This window comes from Sapajus apella, unplaced genomic scaffold, assembly GCF_009761245.1.
Source record: "Sapajus apella isolate SASKATOON/1434 unplaced genomic scaffold, GSC_monkey_1.0 scaffold55, whole genome shotgun sequence".
Lineage (NCBI taxonomy): Eukaryota > Metazoa > Chordata > Mammalia > Primates > Cebidae > Sapajus > Sapajus apella.
This window is the reverse complement of record NW_022436995.1, coordinates 938306-958771: the sequence shown is the minus strand read 5'-3', so window position 1 is coordinate 958771 and position 20466 is coordinate 938306. Positions and strand designations below refer to the sequence as shown.

The 20466-nt window shown below is 38.1% G+C and overlaps 2 pseudogenes; one reads left to right on the top strand and one right to left on the bottom strand.

Moving 5' to 3' along the window:
- The first annotated feature begins 7580 nt into the window (after window positions 1-7580).
- Window positions 7581-7668, top strand: LOC116527753 (annotated as a pseudogene).
- Window positions 7669-17977: 10309 nt separating this feature from the next.
- Window positions 17978-19065, bottom strand: LOC116527719 (annotated as a pseudogene).
- Between the last annotated feature and the right edge of the window lie 1401 nt (window positions 19066-20466).

Below are 20466 nucleotides of genomic sequence, written 5' to 3'. Positions count from 1 at the left end.
AAAGACCTTGAGGGCTCTGCGCCTGACTACTCCATCGGCCTAATATCCTGCTGAACTCCACCCCCTATGCCAGTGACCTACACTCCTACCATGCTGACCTATCTGTTCCTTACACACTCTAAAGCTTTTTTTCAGTTCAGGGACTTCATGCATCTTGTTTTGTTTTCTTAATTTCCCCTCTCCTCTTCGCTGGACTTAACTCCTACTCCTCTATAAGACATCAACTTTAATTGTGCTTTTGCAGGAAAGCCTGTCTTTTTTTCAGATTAGGCTGAGCACCTATATTATTTGCTCTTACAGTACCTTGTCTGTGTCTTTGAAAAATAGCTTTCAGGATAGTATTCAAGTATGTAATTAATGGTTTGATGTTTGCCTCTCCATGAGGGACCTCCATTCTGGTCTCCTTACTGAGAATTTAGCGTAGTGCTTAGTAGACATTAAGCCTGCAATAAAATATATATATATATATATATATATATATATATATATTTTAATTTTATTTTAATAGTTTTGGAGGAACAGGTAGTGTTTCGTTACATGGATGAGTTCTTTAATGGCGATTTCTCAGATTTTGGTGCACCCATCACCTAAGCAGTGGACACTGTACTCAATGGGTAGTCTTTCATCCATTGCCCTCCTCCCAGCCTTCCTCCTGAGTCCCCCAAAGTTTGTTATATCATTCTTATGCCTTTGCATCTTCATAGATTATCTCCCACTTATAAGTGAGAACAAATAATGTTTGGTTTTTCATTCCTGAGTTACATCGCTTAAAATAATGGTCTCCAATTCCATCCAGGTTGCTGCTAATGCCATTATTCCATTCCTTTTTATGGATGAGTAGTATTCCATGGTGTATGTATATATATACCACATTTTCCTTATCCACTCATTGGTCGATGGGCATTTAGATTGGTTCCATATTATTGCAATTGTGAATTGTCCTGCTATAAACATGTGTACAAGTTTCTTTTTCATTTAATGACTTCTTTTCCTCTGGGTACATACCCAGTAGTGGGATTGCTGAATCAAACGGTAGTTCTACTTTTAGTTCTTTAAGGATTGTCCATACTGTTTTCCATAGTGGCTGTACTAGTTTACATTTCTGCCAGCAGTGTAAAAGTGTTCCCTATTCACCACATTCATACCACCATCTTTTTTTTTTTTTTTAACTTTTAAATTATGGTCATTCTTGCAGGATTTAGGTGGTATTTCATTGTGGTTTTGATTTGCATTTCCCTTATAATTAGTGATGTTTAGTGGTTTCTCATATGTTTGTTGCCCTTTGTATATATTCTTTTGAGAATTGTCTGTTGATGTCCTTTGCCCACTTTTTGATGGTATTATTTGTTTTGTTCTTGCTAGTTTCTTTGAGTTCCTTGTAGATTCTGGATATTAGTCTTTTGTTGAATGCATAGTTTGCAAATATTTTCTCAAACTAAACTCTGTGGGTGGTCAGTTTACTTTGCTCATTATTTCTTTTGCTGTGCAGAGGCTTTTTCGTTTAGTTAGGTCTCATCTATTTATCTTTGTTTTTGTTGCATTTGCTTTTGGGTTCTTGGTCATAAAGTCTTTGCGTAAGTCAGTATCTAGAAGAGTTTTTCTGATGTTATCTTCTAGAATTTTTATGATTTCAGGTCTTAGATTTAAGTCTTTGATCCATTTTGAGTTGATGTTTGTATAAGATGAGAGATGAGGATCCAGCTTCATTCTTTTACACGTGGCTTGTCAATTATCCCAGCACCATTTGCTGAGTAGAGTGTCCTTTCCCCAGTTTATGTTTTTGTTTGCTTTGTCAAAGATCGGTTGGCTGTACATATTTGGCTTTATTTCTGGGTTCTGTATTTTGTTCCATTGGTCTGTGTGCCTATTTTTTATACCAGTGCCATGATGTTTTGGTAACTGTAGTCTCGTAGTATAGTTTGAAGTCAGGTAATGTGATGCCTTCATATTTGTTATTTTTGCTTAGTCTTGCTTTGGCTATGTGGGCTTTTTTTTCTGTTCCATATGAATTTTAGGATTGTTTTTTTTTCTAGCTCTGTGAAGAATGATGGTGGCATTTTGATGGGAATTGCTTTGACTATAGATTGCTTTTGGCAGTATGGTCATTTTCGCAATGCTGATTCTAGCCATCCATGAGCATGGGATGTGTTTCCATTTGTTTGTGTCATCTGTGATTTTTTCAGCAGTGTTTTGTAGTTTCTCTTGTAGAGATCTTTCACCTCCTTAGTCAGATATATTCCTAATATGCCTATATTGTTTAGGTATATGCCAAAGTATCTTATTTTTTGTTTGCAGCTGTTGTAAGAGGGGTTGTGTTCCTGATTTGATTTTCAGCTTCAGCTTTGTCTTTGTTGGTGTATAGCAATGCTACTTATTTGTGTATATTGATTTTATTTCATGAAACTTTACTAAATTCGTTTATCAGATTTAGGAGCTTTTTCAATGAGTCTTTAGTATTTTCTAGGTATATAATCATATAATTGGTGAACAGTAGCAGTTTTACTTTCTCTTTACCAATTTAGATGTCCTTTATTTCTTACTCTTATCTGATTAGTCTGACTAGGACTTCCAGTACTATGTTGAATCGAAGTGAGAAATTGGGTATCCTTATCTTGTTCCAGTTCTCAGGGAGAATGGAACTTTTCTCCATTCAGTATAATGTTGCCTGTGGGTTTCTCATAGAAGGCCTTTATTACCTTGAGGTATGTCCCTTCTACGCCAAATTTGCTGAGGATTTTAATCATAAAGGAATGCTGGATTTTGTCAAATGCTTTTTCTGCATCTATTGAGATGATCATATGATTTTTTTTTTTTTTTTTTTGAGACGGAGTTTCACTCTTGTTACCCAGGCTGGAGTGCAATGGCGTGATCTCGGCTCACTGCAACCTCTGCCTCCTGGGTTCAGGCAATTCTCCTGCCTCACCCTCCTGAGTAGCTGGGATTACAGGCACGCGCCACCATGCCCAACTAATTTTTTGTATTTTTAGTAGAGACGGGGTTTCACCATGTTGACCAGGATGGTCTCGATCTCTTGACCTTGTGATCCACCCGCCTCGGCCTCCCAAAGTACTGGGATTACAGGCGTGAGCCACCGCAACCGGCCGATTTTTGTTTTTAATTCTGTTTATGTGATGTATCACATTTATTGACTTGTAGATGTTAAACCATCTTTCCATCCCTGGTATAAAGCCCACTTGTTCATGGTATATTACCTTTTTGATATGCTGCTGGATTTGGTCAACTAGTATTTTGTTGAGGATTTTTGCATCTATGTTCATCAGGGATACTGGTCTGTATTTTTTTTTCTTTCTTTCTTTTCATATGTCCTTTTCTGGTTTTGGTATTAGGGTGATATTGGCTTCATAGAATGATTTAGGAAGGATTCCCTCTTTCTTTATCTTTTGGAATAGTTTCACTGAGATTGGTACCAATTATCCTGTGAATGCCTAATGGAATTCAGCTGTGGACCCATCTGGCCCTGGACTTTTTTTTGTTAGCAGTTTATTTTATTACCATTTGAATCTTGCTACTTATAGGTCTGTTCAGAGTTTCTATTTATTCCTGATTTAATCTAAGAGGGTTGTATGTTTCCAGGCATTTATCTATCTCCTCTGGATTTTCTAGTTTGTGTATGTAAAGGTGTTCATACACAAGTAGCCTTGAATGATCTTTTGTATTTCTGTGGTATCAGTTATAATATATACTGTTTTATTTTTAATTGAGCTTATTTGGATCTTCTCTCTACTTTTCTTGGTTAATCTTGCTAATGGTCTGTCAATTTTGTTTATCTTTTCAAAGGACCAGATTTTGGTTTCATTTGTCTTTTGTATTTTTTGTTTCAATTTGATTTAGTTTTGCTCTGATCTTTGTTATTTCTTTTCTTCTGCTAAGTTTGGTTTTGGTTTATTCTTGTTTCTCTAGTTCTTTGGGGTGTGACCTTAGATTTTCTATTTGCATTCTTTCAGCCTTTTTTCATGTAAACATTTAATGCTATGAACGTTTCTCTTAGCACTGCTTTTTCTGTGTTTCAGGGGTTTTGGTAAGTTGTGCCACTATTATGGTTCAGTCAAATAATTTTTAAATTTCTATCTTGATTTCATTATTGACCCAAAGGTCATTCAGGAGCAGATCATTTATTTTCCATGTATTTGTATAGTCTTGAGGGTCCTTTTGGAGTTAATATTTAATTTTATTCCACTTAAGTCTGTGAGGGTACTTGATATAATTTTGATTTACTTAAATTTATTGAGACTTATTTTGTGTCCTAACATGTGGCCTATCTTGGAGAATGTGCCATGTGCTGATGAAAGAATGCATATTCTGCAGTTGTTTGGTAGAATGTTCTTAAATATCTGTTAAGTTCATTTGTTCTAGGATATAGTTTAAGTCAACTGTTTCTTTGTTGACTTTCTGTATTGATGACCTGTCTAGTGCTGTCAGTGGAGTATTGAAGTCCCCCCTGTTATTGTGTTGTCATCCTTCTCACTTCTTGTGTCTAGTAATAATTGTTTTATAAGTTTGGGAGCTCCCATGTTAAGTGCATATATATTTAGGATTGTGATATTTCCTTTTTGACTGATCATTTTATCATTATATAATGTACCCCTTTGTCTTTTCTGTTAATGCTTTAAAGTCTGTTTTGTCTCCTATAAGACATAGCTACTCCTGCTCACTTTTGGCTTTTATTTTCATGGAATATCTTTTGCTAACCCTTTAACTTAAGCTTATTTGAGTCCTTATGTGTTAGATGAGTCTCTTGAAAACAGCAGATACTTGGTTGGTGGATTTTGATCCATTCTGTTATTCTGTGTCTTTGAAGTTAAGCATTTAGGCTGCTTACATTCAGTGTTACAATTGAGATGTGAGGTACTATTTTATTCATCATACTAGTTGTTGCCTGAATACCTTGATTTTTTCACTGTGTTACTGTTTTATAGGTCCTATGAGATTTATGCTTTACGGAGGTTCTATTTTGGTGTATTTTGAGGTTTTGTTTCAAGATTTAGAACTCCTTTAGCATTGCTAGTAGTGCTGTCTTGGTATGACAAATTTTCTCAGGATTTGTTTGTCTGAAAAAGACTGCCTCTTCTTCATTTACAAAGCTTAGTTTTGCTGGATACAAAATTCTTGTCTGGCAATTATTTTGTCTGAGGAGGATAAAGATAGGACTTCAGTACCTTCTGGCCTGTAGGGTTTCTGCTAAGAAATCTGCTGTTAATCTGCTGCGTCTTCCCTTATAGGTTACCTGGTGCTTTTGCCTCATAGCTCTTAAGATTCTTTCCTTTGTGTTGACTTTCGATAGCCTGATGACTATGTGCTTGGGGATATTTTTTGGAATGAATTTGCCAGGTGTCCCTTGAGCTTCTGTATTTTGATGTCTAGATGTCTGGCAAGGCCAGAGAAGTTTAACTTGATGATTCCCTCAAATATGTTTTCCAAACTTTTAGATTTGTCTTCTTCCTCAGGAACACCAATTCCTCTTAGAGTTGGCCATTTAACATATCCCAAATTTCTTAATTTTTTCATATTTAAAAAAAATTATATTTTCTTTGTCTGTGTCTGCAGAGGTAATTCAAAAGCCTTATCTTCAAGCTCAGAAGTTCTTTCTTCTACTTGTTTGATTCTATGGTTGCAACTTCCCAGTGCATTTTGTATTTATCTAAGTGTTTCTTTCATTTCCAGAAGTTGTGATTGTTTTTTCTTTATGATATCTATTTCTCAGAAACATTTTAAATTCTCATCTTGTATTTTAAAAAATTTATTTGTTTTTCACCTTTCTCTGGTATCTTTTTGAGAAGCTTAATACTTTTCTGAATTCTTTATCTGACAGTTTAGATACTTCTTTTTGGTTTGAATCCATTGCTGGGGAGATAGTGTGGTCTTTTGGGGGTGTGATATAACTTTGTTTTGTCATATCAGAATTATTTTTCTGATTCCCTCTCATTAGGGTAGATTATTTCAGTGGAAATATCTGGAACTCAAGGGCTGCTGTTCAGACTCTTTTGTCTTATGGGGAGTCTTATGGATGGTAGCTATCCAGTGGAGCTACCAGGCTCTGGGCAGGTGCTGGGGAATGTCTGCAAAGAGTCCCATGATGTGATCTGTCTTCAGATCTTCCAGCTGTGGATATCAGCACTTGCTCTGGTAGAGGTGGCAAGGGTATGAAGTAGACTCTTGACAGTCCTTAGTTGTAGATATGTGTGTAGATAGAGTGCTGGTTTTCTTGAATGCTGGTTATGCTATCCGTGAAGTTGTCTAATGGACAAACTAGGATCACTGGTTAGCCAGGATGTGTGGGCAGTGGAGTTAGCTATTGTTTTCTCTTTCCTTGGAGCAGTGGTGTTCTGTCATAAGTTGCTGTAATATCTTAAGTTCCTGAGTTTGTTGGCCTCCTGCCAGGAGATGGAGCTTTTGAGAGAACACTAGCTTGATAGCAGAAGGGAAATAGAAGCTTGCCCTAAGTTGGCCAGGATAAGTATTTGGGTTTCTCAGGTGACAAACAAGGACATAAAGCTCTGAGGAGTTCATGTCTTGTGTCATCTACCAGGGCGAGTAGAGAAATATCAGCTGGGGCAGGGTTAGGCAGACAGTCCTTGGGCAGGGCTTGCCATGGCCACTATGAGGAATGAGGGGTGATTCTTAGACCAATGGGGTTATGGCTGCCTCTGTCACCAGGGAAGTGGGGGAAAGCTGGTAGCAATAAGCCTCACCCAGCTCCCACACAGTTGGCATGGCCGGTCTCACTCCCTCCTCTAACAGCCCCAAGCTTATCTCCAGGCAACCTGCAAAGTGGGACTCAGACCTAGCTTCAGGCTGTAAGTTTCCCCACTGAGAAAGGAAGCATGGCTTTCAGGCCACACCCATGCCCATCTCCCCACATTGTCTGCCAGACTCCTGCTCTTTTTTCTGCAGCAGTTCCCCTTCACCTCTGGATTCTGCTCAAAAGAGTTTGCGCCCAGCCAAAATTATTACAAAGTTCAGCTGGAAGCTTCTTTCGCCCTGTGACCCCTCCCACATTCTGCTGGCTGACTTCCCCAAGGGTGCCTGTGAGATATAGTGAGGGATGGCTTTTCTGGGCTCAAGCCGGAGAATGGGAGTACCTACCATGTTCTTTCCACTGCTGCTTCTACTTTTATATTTCACACTCAATTAATTGCAGCTCCAGATAAGGTTAAATTCTTCTCCCGTAGTCTGGAGTTTCAGGTGTCCCAGTGGGTATGTGCTTAGAGGCAGGTACTTCCCTCTCACACTTTGGGAACTCAAAGTTTTTTGCCTGTTTTACAGAATCCGCAGCAACCTGCTGCCTCTTTCAAAGGATCTGTGGTTTCTTTCAGTCTTCCTGGTATGCTCCTGCTGTGGTTCCTGGAGTAAAAGTCCATGATGTGAATTTCCACACTCTGTTCTTCTGTCCAAGTGGGAGCTACATATCAGCCTTGTTTCCTGCCATCTCCCTCTAGTAAACCAATAAAAATATTTTTAAATGAAAAAGTCAATAAATTATTGTAGGTTGTTAGTGATATTATTTTGTAATTAATGATGTAAATAAATGTTCATGATACATGCACTATAAAAAAGAAAGAATGCTAAGCATGATGATTGCGTTTTTATGCTCACAGAGATGTGCCTCTTTGAACTTTGTTACCATGTCTGCACATTACTTGTCTGACAGAAATTTTTAAAAATACCTCAAAAAATACAAAATAGTATTTAGCATATAATCTTAATTTTCAAAGAAAATTTATTTTATTTATTTATTACATTTATTTATTTCCATATTTGGCCTATTGGGGGATTGGGGCTGGAAGGGGAGAGAGCATCAGGAAGAAGAACTAATGGATGCTGAGTTTAATACATAGGTGACAGGATGATCTGTGCAGCAAAATACCATGGCACACATTAACCTAGGCACCAAACCTGGATATCCTGCATATGTACCCCTGAAGTTAAAATAAAAGTTGGAAGGAAACAAGGAACAATAAAAAGAAAAGCCTGGAAGGATTTCTTCACCCAAGGTTTTTTGAAATAATTTGAGGTTTTTAGAATTTTAATATATTTGGAATTTATTCAAAAATTCTAAAAATCACCTGTAGGAATTACAGGTTATTTTTATTCTGTATTTTTTCTGCGTTTTCTGCATTTTCATACTGACACTTATTTACTGTTATCAGAAAAAGTAATTTAAGACAAAAAAATCTTTATTGATACAGTATTCAAATATTTGTTTATTTCAGATCTTTTATACTGTTTCCTCAGCTTCCTTAAGCCTTTGCAAATCTCAGTTTTAAAAAATAAGGTACATGTTATTCTAATATAAAACATCTTTGTGCTCAATGATCAGCTGCATGGAGAGGATATACCAGCTCAAAAAATGTGAATGCTTATGAATCATAGAGTACCAAGGCTTCTAACACTGATCCAACTAGCAGGAGAATTAGTCAGGGTCATTGAACAAAGACAATTTGTTCAAATATATTCAGTAAACTGTTCACTGGGATATGAATAAAAATCCCTTATCTTTGGGAAGTATATGGCTTATTTATTAGTGCAGGTTTTCTGAGAAAAAGATACAGGTAACAAGCTGTGAAAGTCTTCAGCTGTTTCATTCTTTACAGTGCAGTGCTTAAACATTAAAAAAAACAACCCTAATTTGTGCAGTTATATTGACATTGTAATTTTTGCATATTTAATAAACATTAGCTACTTTAACTGAAAAGTGGAATTTTTCATGGAACGGTACCCTTTTCATGACTGCATACATCTTAGATTTAATTTGGCATGGGATGCATCAACCTTGGCTCTTGGAGACAAGGTTAGAATCTGTAGTGCATGAAAACAAGCTCTTCTAAACATTTTTTTTTTCATTTCCTACATATTCTGTGCCTGCTTTGGAGAGAACACAAAGAATGAGAACAATCCTTTTTCTTAACTTGACAGAAAATTATTAGAGTAGATGCAAATATTTTCCTTTTTAGAATTGAGAGGATTGCTTTTCTTCACATCACCGTTCACTTTAGACTGCCAACGAGGTAGCATTTGTCATACTACAAAGAAAAACAGCACTTGTGGAGGTCTTACATGTTTTGAATAAAGTTGTTCCTGTTTAATGTTTAGTCTTCTGATTTTTAAATGTTTTTCTATTGAAATTCAGACATGTCTTATTACTATCTGAAAGATATTCTATGGCTTGATATAAAAAAATTTAATGCTCTTTTGAAAATTTTTAGATCTGGTTCAAAGTAACCTTTCTGGTTAAATTTAAGATATTAAAAAATCCAATTCTCCAACTGATATTCCTATTATTACTCTATTTCCTTCTCATGAAGAAAGATAAATTACCCACATTTATGGTGTATGTCTGTGTGTATCCATTTGTAAGATACTCATTAATAAAGTTAGCTTTCTTCCACAATGGTTGAACTAATTTACACTCCCACCAACAGTGCAAAAGTGTTCCTATTTCTCCACATCCTCTCCAGCATCTGTTGTCTCCAGATTTTTTAATGATTGCCATTCTAACTGGCGTGAGATGGTATCTCAATGTAGTTTTGATTTGCATTTCTCTGATGACCAGTGATGATGAGCATTTTTTCATATGTTTGTTGGCCTCATGTATGTCTTCTTTCGAAAAATGTCTGTTCATATCCTTTGCCCACTTTCGAATGGGCTTGTTAGTTTTTTATTATAAATCTGTTTTAGTTCTTTGTAAATTCTGGATATCAGTCCTTTGTCAGATGGGTAAACTGCAAAATTTTTTTCCCATTCTGTTGATTGCCGATTCGCTCTAATGACTGTTTCTTTTGCTGTGCAGAAGCTGTGGAGTTTGATTAGGTCCCATTTGTCTATTTTGGCTTTTGTTGTCAATGCTTTTGGTGTTTTGGTCATGAAGTCCTTGCCTACACCTACGTCCTGAATGGTTTTGCCTAGATTTTCTTCTAGGGTTTTTATGGTGTTAGGTCTTACATTTAAGTCTTTAATCCATCTGGAGTTAATTTTAGTGTAAGGTGTCAGGAAGGGGTCCAGTTTCTGCCTTCTGCACATGGCTAGCCAGCTTTCCAACACCATTTATTGAGCAGGGAATCCTTTCCCCATTGCTTGTTTAAGACAGTGTGGCAATTCCTCAAGGACCTAGAAATAGAAATTCCATTTGGCCCAGCAATCCCATTACTGGGTATATATCCAAAGGATTACAAATCGTTCTACTATAAGGACACATGCACACGAATGCTCATTGCAGCACTGTTTACAATAGCAAAGACCTGGAACCAACCCAAATGCCCATCGACGGTAGACTGGATAGGGAAAATGTGGCACATATACACCATGGAATATTATGCAGCCATCAAAAACGATGAGTTTGTGTCCTTTGTAGGAACATGGATGAACCTGGAATCCATCATTCTCAGCAAACTGACAGAAGAGCAGAAGATCAAATATTGCATGTTCTCACTCATAGGTGGATGTTGAACAATGAGAATACATGGACACAGGGAGGGGAGCACTACACACTGGGGTCAGTTGGGGGGAAATGGGGGGGGGATGGTGGGGGGTGGGGCGTTGGGGAGAGATAGCAGGGGGAGAGATGCCAGATGTAGGTGATGGGGAGGAAGGCAGCAAATCACACTGCTACGTGTGTACCTATGCAACAATCTTGCATGTTCTTCACATGTACCCCAAAACCTGAAATGCAATAAAATAAATAAATGGGAAAAAATATATATATAAAAAAATAAAAAAATAAAGTTAGCTTTCTTCGAGAAGCTTACACTATAATTCACCTGAAGAGTAAGACTTGAATGAAGCTAAAAAGGTTTAATAAAATTACATAGTGAGGACTCTTTACTGCATGTAATATAATCTGACTTAAAGGGAAAAAACGAGTTTGCTGACTCATGTAACCGAAAATTCTAGGCATAGGTCAGGCTTCTTGAAGAGCTGTATTTTAAAACTAAAAGTCCTCAAAGTTTAGTTTATCTTTCCCTCTCAGCTTTTTTTTTTTTCGCCTTCCCTCTGCATCAGCTTCATTTCAGGCAGGCCAACCAGCCACTCTCCTCCACCACCACTTTCCCTAGTTTTAAAGGCAAAAATTTCTCTTTCCTAAAATTATAATTAAATTTCCAGGGGATCGAGTTTCTTTGGCCCTGTAGCTTGGGTTTTATGCTCATTCCTAAATTAAATCCCTCTGGTCATCAGGTGCGATGCTCTAATGGACAAGGCATGAGGCATGTGGAAGCTCAGAGCCAGGGGATAGATCTACTTACATGAACTGAGAATGGGGAAAGACAAGATATCCCCAGCTGCTGTTATGTAAATAAGAAGGATTTGATGTAGGGCAGGAAAATATGACAAATACTAATATAACTTCAAAAATCTATGTATGTAAGTTATAATGAATATATATATATATGTATGTGTATTTGTGTGTGCATATATAGTCAGTATATGTATATATAATCAGTCTAGTGTGTATATTGTTAGTATTGTGTGTATATGTATAGTCAGTATGTGTGTATACATAGTCAGTTAGTTAATGAGTCTCAGATTAGGAGATGAAGTCCTTGAAAGACATCAAAATTTTGACACCATTGAGGGCTAGGAGACTGTTTTTCCTGACACCCTTTAAACCTACTCCTATTCCTATAGGATGAAGAGGGTTATGTTTCCTGGGTGACTGCTATTGGCTAGACAATTGAGGAGCCACTGTGAAGCCTATCTTTTGATCCCATGGAGGTTTCATAGAATTTGTTTGCTCCTGTCTAGCTGATTTCTTTTAATTGACCATTAATTGGAGTTCCTCCTAATGAGCCCCAAAGACTTGGACATTTAAAGAACAGTCAATAATGAAAATGCAGGCCATCTTGATGTCCCAAAGATATGGGGTTTATATCATTTATTGACACCAAAGTAGGGCAGCTTGTAGCACCAAAGACAATGCTATACTGGAGGCACATGGGATTGGGAATATCTGTATAAGATTGTTCTGGTCTTGGAATTGGCCTGACGAAATCTAGAGAGCCTTCAGACCCACCGAGATCCTTTATGAAGTTAAGGATCTGAAGCTAAGTTACACTGGCAGTCCTGTATTATTCTGCCTCTTCATTCGTGTCTGTTTGAATGGGCCTGAACATTCTATCTGAGGATAGGAAGGGCAGTTTCTTGGAGCTCTAATTGAAGTCATAGTTCCTGAGATCCTACAGTTTCTTAGAATCCTGTGAGGAGTCTAGAACAAGTTCTTGAAAGTAACTGAGTCTAGATTAAGCCTTCTCAAGTGAGTCTCACTAAAAGTGTTTTCTTGGGTTCTCCTTTATCCAAATTCTTGTTTTTCTTTGATTTCCCTTTTTTTTTCAAGTTTTTAGTAAATAAGAGGATAAAGGTTTTTATTTGGCTGGAACTTAGTCCTTTGATTACTGCATACCTTCATCTTTGAGCCATGACATGAAAGCCAGTTGAAGACCCCTTAATATAAGCAAGACGGTGCTATGGTATTCACATCTGGTGAGTAGCAGGTACCACAATATTAACATTACAAAGATAAGACTTTGATGAGAATTTGGTTGTCGTTATGGCCTATACTAATTTAACAATTAAAAAAATACATTATCTCTGTTAGCAAAAAAGTTGCATAATTCTAAACTGCATATTTTGAAAACAAAACATTGCATTTACAGTTTTCTTTCCTTGCTTATAGCATGAATAAAATTCAATTTGTATATTAGGCATTTTAGTTGCTCTGAAAAGCAGTCATAATGAAATGTTTAAAGTTGCTTGTTTCAAAAACAACATTTAGAATGATGTCTGCTTTAGTAGGGTTTTATATTTTACCCCTACCAGAAAATTATGTCTCTCAAATCAGAAAATGAACACTTTCCTGCAGCAGATTGAAATGAGGAAAATCGTAAGAGCGTAGAATCCGGAAAAAAAAAATAAAGTGTCAACTATAGATGTGAGAGGTCCTCCTCTCCATCTGGTTGTAGCGTTGGTGTAAATAAGAAATTGTTGAGCTGGATAATTTAATTGAAAAGCAGATGATGCTGTCCTTCCTACTGACTAGGGTCTATTTCAAGTTCTCATTATCATAGGCACAAAATGTTGGAGGAAGGTAAATAGGTCAACGAACCTCAAGTGCAATTAAGTCCTCATGTGTAGGGCAATAACTTTAGCCTGTCTTCCAAACTTTTAAAATTACCCCAGCAAACCAGAAGCAACTTTTAATGAGACATAAGCAAGGAGTACACAGATTCTGTAAGATTGAAAATCAGGTAGCTATGGCAAAATCGCTGCTCTGCTACACATTGGTTTACTTCATTTGCTTTTAATGAAGCATGGCCGCTTTCTGTGTTCCTGCATTTAATTCTACTTTCTGTATGTGCTCGTTTCACCTTCCAAGGGATATAGAGACACGTACATTCCAAAGAGATGAATCAATAAAAGAGGAGAAACATCCTTCCGGTACATGATTTAAAAAGAGACAGAAAGAAGCAAGCACCACACATAGGTTAAAGACCAGTAAATCAGGAATTAGACATCTGTGTTAATTTAACTTTAGTTCCACTATTTATTAGCCATGTAACCTTCGGTAAGTTTTTCAACCTCTCTTGTTCTCAATTACATTATCTATAAAACTAAAAAGGTGATTTAGATAACCCAACTTAGTTTTACACTATGCTGTCAATGTAAAACTTTTAAAATCACTAAATAACTTTAAAAAACTCATTTTGAGAATCAGGACACTTTGTATTAGAATTGCCATTTGGGATTTACAATTGCATTTTTCTTGGTTCATAGTGATAAGCCAGCCGTTTTGAATATTAAAACAGGAGAATAGCTTGGATTTACTTAGAAGCAATGGAGAAGAGGCTGAGATTTTAGAAATGCTGGCATTGTACTTCATTAATTACTACTTATCCCATTCTCCTCCATCCTCGGCCTTCTTCCTAGGTGTTAACTCCCTAGTTTAAGCGAGAGCAAAGTTAGAAACTTTGTGGGTTTCATCAGTTTTTAAATTTTTGTTTGCTTTAGTTTAGCCCTCCTTTCTCTTATACTTTTGAAAGCTTTTAATGCTAATAATTGCTAGCAGTTTTTGAGGAGTATATATTTATCGTGGTTTTTTTGTTTGTTTGTTTAATCCTATTACAGTCTTATAAGATGGATGTCATCATATTCACGAGTAACCTGTCCAAGACTATTCAGCTAGGGAGAGACAGAGTCAGGATTCAAACCCAAGTCTGTTTCTCTAGAGCCTATCTTCTCTACCTCAGGAGGTAGCATAACACAGTGGCTATCAGCAACAAACAATATAAGCTAGCACTTACACACGCTCTCTATGTGTCAGGCATTGTTTTAGGCACTTTAGATATACCAAGACTCATAATTCTCATAAAAAATCTATTATGCAGTCTCATTAATATCCCCGTGTGATGGATGAAGAAACAGCTACAAGGAAGTAGGTAATTTTCCCAAAGTCACACAGACAGTAAATGCCAGAGCTGAAATTTGAATCCATGAATGTGGCTCCACAGTCCTTGCTGTTTACCATGATACTATACTATTTCTCTAGCTACTACTCTTTCTGGAGGAGAACTTCAAACATAATTCTTGCTTTTTATGATAGCTGTGTTCCTGGAACATTTCCTGAATTATTCAGTCTGACTTCCTTTAAAAATATGAAGCATTGGCCGGGTGCGGTGGCTCACGCCTATAATCCCAGCACTTTGGGAGGCCGAGGCAGGTAGATCACGAGGTCAAGAGATCGAGACCGTCCTGGTCAACATGGTGAAACCCCGTCTCTACCAAAAATACAAAAATTAGCTGGGCATGGTGGTGCACACCTGTAGTCCCAGCTACTCGGGAGGCTGAGGCAGGAGAATGACTTGAACCCAGGAGGCGGAGGTTGCGGTGAGCCGAGATCGGGCCATTGCACTCCAGCCTGGGTAACAAGAGCGAAACTCCATCTCAAAAAAAAAAAAAAAAGTATGAAGTGTAGGTTCTGATAATGCAAGAACTAAAGTGAATAAAGTGGGAAAAGGGAGATTTGACAGGTATTAATAAAGAGAATAGTTATGGTGAGAGTGTTGTGAATAGGACCAACTTGTAGTGATGGTATGACAAAAATTAAAAAAAAAAAAAAAAAAAAAACAATAACTATCTCTACTTGCCTAAATGGAATGAAGAGATTTTTCCCTCTTTGTGTTGTGTGTGTGTTTGCGTGTATGTGTTTGAAACAATAGATGGGGACTTAATAGAGTGAGATGTATTAATAAATTATAGTCAAAATTTTGGGTGTGGACCAAGCTGACACTGGAGACTGGCAGAGGGTGTTCCAGCTTTGATGACTAGAGGACTTGTTTGTGGGCTCTGACATGTAAATCCATGGTCTTTGCCCCAGGTTATGTAGAGTGTGGTGCTAACCTGAGTTTCGGAGAATGCCCTCACTAACTTAAAGAGGTACTTTGTACCCACTTACCTTTCCATCAGTGAGGTCCTGGAGTCATTTCTAGTGATGCAGGACATGCAGAATGGTATAATTGTCACACTCTGTTATTCACTTCGACTAGAAGGTGAATATATTATAATATATTATAGTTCATGATTATCAAGTCTGGAAGGAAAAATCAATGAAAAGATTTGGGGCATGTGGCAGTGTTTGCATTTTATGGGTCTCCAGATTTTATGGATAAGCATATTGAGGATTAGGAATTATTCTTTTGGAGGATTGAATGGAATGGAGATATTTGTTTAATGATCGGGTTTTCCTCTCTTTAGGTTGAGAATTCCTCAAAAGCCCTGGTTTTTTGGATCATGTCTTATGGTCTTTTGTCCTACTAAAGATGTGTTTCTTGAAGTTTCCCTGAAGTATTTGTTGCTGAGGAAGATGGAGGAGAGCAAAGCCCCAAAACACCTTGGTTAGAAACCTTAATTTGGGTGGAAGGAGGTATTACATTAAATCAAATGTGGTAAATGTAGTGGGGAGGAGGGGTGTGTGACATAGTACCACAGGTAGCTTTCATGGTGCCATGGATATGTTTGCCCTTGAAAAATTATAGTAATAAGTGTACTTTTACAAGGAGAAGAGAAGAAAAAACCTTTCCAAAGTAGAGAACAAAGTAGCACACTTGCCACAAAGTCATCTCAGTATGAAGCTTGTGGAGGCAGCAGATGCTCAGAGCAAACCCACAGATAGTACAAGGTATCAGAGAGGTCCAAGATACGAGCCATTTTTTAGACTTTGCTAGTGACCAGGTAGACGAAATCGTAGCCCTGTATTGCCAAGAATTCCCAGATACCATTTATTATGATAGAAACCTATAGTGGCCCCAAATTTAGCAGGCAGTAGAGAAGCCCTTAATGTTTCCATGTCTGAGTTTAGGTTTAGTTCCATACCCCACACATTTTAATGTGATGCTTTATGTTCTCCACAGCTCGAGGTATCCAAAAGTTTTAGGTTCTAGAATTCAAAATTTTGAACAGACCAAAAGAGATGCAGCCTTCTGGCAGGTATGGAAATTGTAGGAGTGACTGCTCTTGGCCAGAATATAGAGAAAAAAAAATCCCCCAGCTACATAACTTTTTGGTAAAGAAACTATTTATTCAGCTTAATGGTAGGCTGTGCACCATGCCTGGGACATCTACACTGCTATTGTTTATTTCAGATGAAGGAAGCTAGATCCTGGGTTATGGTGTGTTGAGATGACAAGCCTTCAGGATGGACTCTAGATGGCAGTGTTGCTGCTGATTTTTAAACAGGACCTTTCAGGTCCCCACCTCTTTTCCAGTAGTTTGAATGAGTAAACAACCCTCGCTGAGTACCTGGAAGTGTTCTGTTTTACAATTTACACTTGAAATCATTTAACCCAGAAGCATGTGAGTCTCGTGGATTTTATTATATCTCAATTTTTAAAGATTAGGAAACTGAGGCACAAAGAGCATGTGGAATTTGCCTATGCTGAGTAGCAGAATTGGAATTTGAACCAGGTTGTCTGGCTCTAACGTTATTAATTAATATACTTTGGTGCTTCTTGTTGGATAATTTTAGGACTCTGGCAAACTCAGACACCAGGGGATGATTTGATGCAAATTTCTGCACCCACCAACCTGGGACCTGTTCTTGTATTTTATTTTGTGCTTGTGAAAGTTGCAGGCAACTTTTCTGAAGGCGTCTGTCGTGACAGGTGCTGTACTCTACATAGTATATATCTACTTATATCTACTTCGATCATAGTATATATCCTTATATCTACTTCAATCACAGGAAGGATGTTTTCTACTTCCAAGTGGGACTCGGACTAATAGATTCCTCTACAGATAAAAACAAAAAATACTGCTGAGCTATGGCAGTGTCATAGGCCAGGCACTGGTCCAGCAGGCCCAGCTGTCTATCAAACTTATTTTCCCATTCAACTCTATGCAGTGACCATCACCCACAGGTAATTCCTATTGAGGGTGAGGCCATATTTTTAATGCATATGGCAGTGATTACACTCACTTGCAGCACAGGTTCCTTACAGAAAATGAGAACAAAACAGAAGTTTATTGATGACAGTGAATAGCATGAAGATCAGCACCCTTTTCTAACAGCAAATGAAAGAAAATAATGAGTGGCTGTTTAATCATCTTAGATAGTGATCCTTGATTTCTATTACTCTTTCTTTGCTGGAGCATCCATGGCATAAAATTTTCATGCCTCCCCTTTTTTTTTCACTGTTATAATAACTTTAATTTATCTTGTGTTTTACAGAAGTCTATGAATGATTTTTAAAAAGCACTTCCTTACTCTACATCACGTTTCCCTGACAGTTGTTAAAGTAGGCAATGAGTATGCCAATAGCTTGAGCATCAGCGTCTTGCAAGGATTTCAGACCAAACAACCACTCGCCAAAGAACTTGGCAGCTTTTTAATCTTGTTTTTAATACAATGGTATATCCACTCTGATGGCAAACCTGTCCAGCCACATCTCCATGACACGCTTTGCAAAATCAGTGATTAGTTAGCTTTGGCACGGAGCTGTCCTCACTTGCCTGTGACAGCCTGGAAGCCGGTTTTGACACTGGCAACAGAACATCTAGAATGACAAGTTTTGCATTGTAGGAAATAGAGTCACATGTCCTTCTGCAGGATTGTGTCTGGTGATTGGCATGTGTGACAAGTGACATATTCCTTGATATATCTTCTCAAGACATTTTCTATCTGTTTCTGCTGGAATTTTCCTTTGATTACAAGTTGGATATTACCTTCTATAGAACCACTTGTACCTAATTCAGCCAACAAAAATGCAGGGAGATGTTTGGGCTGACGATGTAATAGTTTACAGATATCTGTAAAGTTGGCAAAAGAAGTTTTCTTGGTTCCTACTCGGATGACTTGTGGAGGTTTTATGACAAATTTCCTTTTCTTTCCAGCAACCATATCTGGATTCTTTTCCCTCATGATGTTGAACACTCCGTTCAGCAGCTCGTCATATGTGTAGTCTTTTTCTGAGCCTGGCCAGCAGGGCCTGTCTGATTACTGAATGAGATGCCATCATCGTTTTTGCTGTCTCCATTTTCTAGAGCTTCATCTTCCTCTAGTATTTCATCCTCATTTGGGAACTTGACATTCTTCTTTTTCTTCTTTTTATTGCCAAGCATCATGTCAAGGTCATCCTCTGGTTCAGTTGGTTCTTGAACATCACTTTCAGCCTTAAGATCCTTTACACCTTCTTCAGCTTCATCAATATCAAATATCTTTTAATTTTTTTCTTCTTTTGCTTTTGAGTAAAGAAGGTCAATTCACCTAGATCAGCAGAAGTATCTTTTTTTCCTACACTGTTCTCTTCGTCAGCTTCCAAATCTTTGTCCTCAGTTGGCTCTGGCTCGACTTCTTTTGTTTCTGAAGGCTGGGTTTCCTCTGTTTGGGTATCCCCTTCCTCATCTAATATAAAAGGCTCCTTCTTCTTCGTTTTCTTCTTGCTCATGGTAGGATCAAAAATCAGCTCATCCCCAGACATGGCTGTGGCTCGAGTGGGCTCGGCTCGGATGGGGAGTCAGACAGGTCAGCCCCAGGTTCCGGCAATGGCGCCGCTCCTGCCTATACCTCTCCCACCACCGCACTTTTAGGCTTTTGCATGCCTCCCTTTTATGTCTCTGTTCTGATGTGTGTGCTTTGGGTCCTACTCCACCTGTCATCCTGAATTTTGAGTCCCCACATGGAGAGGCATTTTCAAATGCAGAAGGCAAAGACTCTCATATTATGACAGTGACTGTACAATTAATGTGCTTCCCGGAGGCTGGTGCCTCTGTTTCCGCCATTAATGTACAGCCCTTTCATTTTAAGCCTGAAGTCCTCCAACCTGTGGAAGAAGGGGTGCATCATGTCTTTTTTCTGTATTTTCAGGGCACTGGTACCCTTTGTGAAGAAGGGAAGATGTGGCTCTATTCCTATGTCAGTTGCATCAGCTTTGTTGTGGTAACTAACCAAGATTTCTACTCAATCCCTTAAAATTGCTTTTTTCTCTGTATTCTCTGTCTCAGTGAGTGGCACCACTACCCAGTCAGCTAGCTATACAGGCTGAGACATCTTGCCTATCGCTTATCCCTTAAGCCATAATCACTAAATCTTAGAGTTTGCTTTTTAATCTTTTTTTGAAATGGAGCCTTCTGCTGCCCAGGCCAGAATGCAATGGCATGATCTCAGCTCTCCGCAACCTCTACCTCCCAGGTTCAAGCAATTCTCCTGCCTCAGCCTCCTGAGTAGCTGGGATTACAGGCATGTGTCACCTCACCTGGCTAATTTTTAAGTTTTTTAGTAGAGGCAGGTTTCACCGTGTTGGTGAGGCTGATCTTGAACTCTTGATGTCAGGTGATCCACCCACTTCAGCCTCCCAAAGTGCTGGAATTTCAGGCATAAGCCACTGTGCCCAGCCTTAATTATTTCTTAAATCTGACCTGTTTTCCCCTACTACCATTGACCTGTTTCATTTCAGGCATGCCTTTTTTTTCCACCTAAGTTAACATAGTAGCATTTATTTATAATATAGTACCATTTATTTACACCATTTGTGTAACATGATAACTGATATGATTTGGCTGTGTCCCCACTCAAATCTCATGTCGAATTGTAGCTCCCTCAGTTCCCATGTGTTGTGGGAGACACCTGGTGGGAGGTAATTGAATCATGGGGGCAGGTCTTTCCTGTGCTGTTCTTGTAATAGTGAATAAGTCTCACAAGATCTGATGGTTTTATAAGGGAGAGTTTCCCTGAACAAGCTCTCTTGCCTGCCACCATGTGAGACATGCTTTCACCTTCCACCATGATTGTGAAGCCTCCCAAGCTACATGGAACAGAGTCCATTAAACCTCTTTCTTCTGTAAATTTCCCAGTCTTGGGTATGTCTTTACTAGCAGTGTGAAAACAGACTAATATAAAAACATTTATTTCCCTGCCTCCATTATGAATTTTATTACTGCCATCCTATTTTTAATTTTACTTTAAGC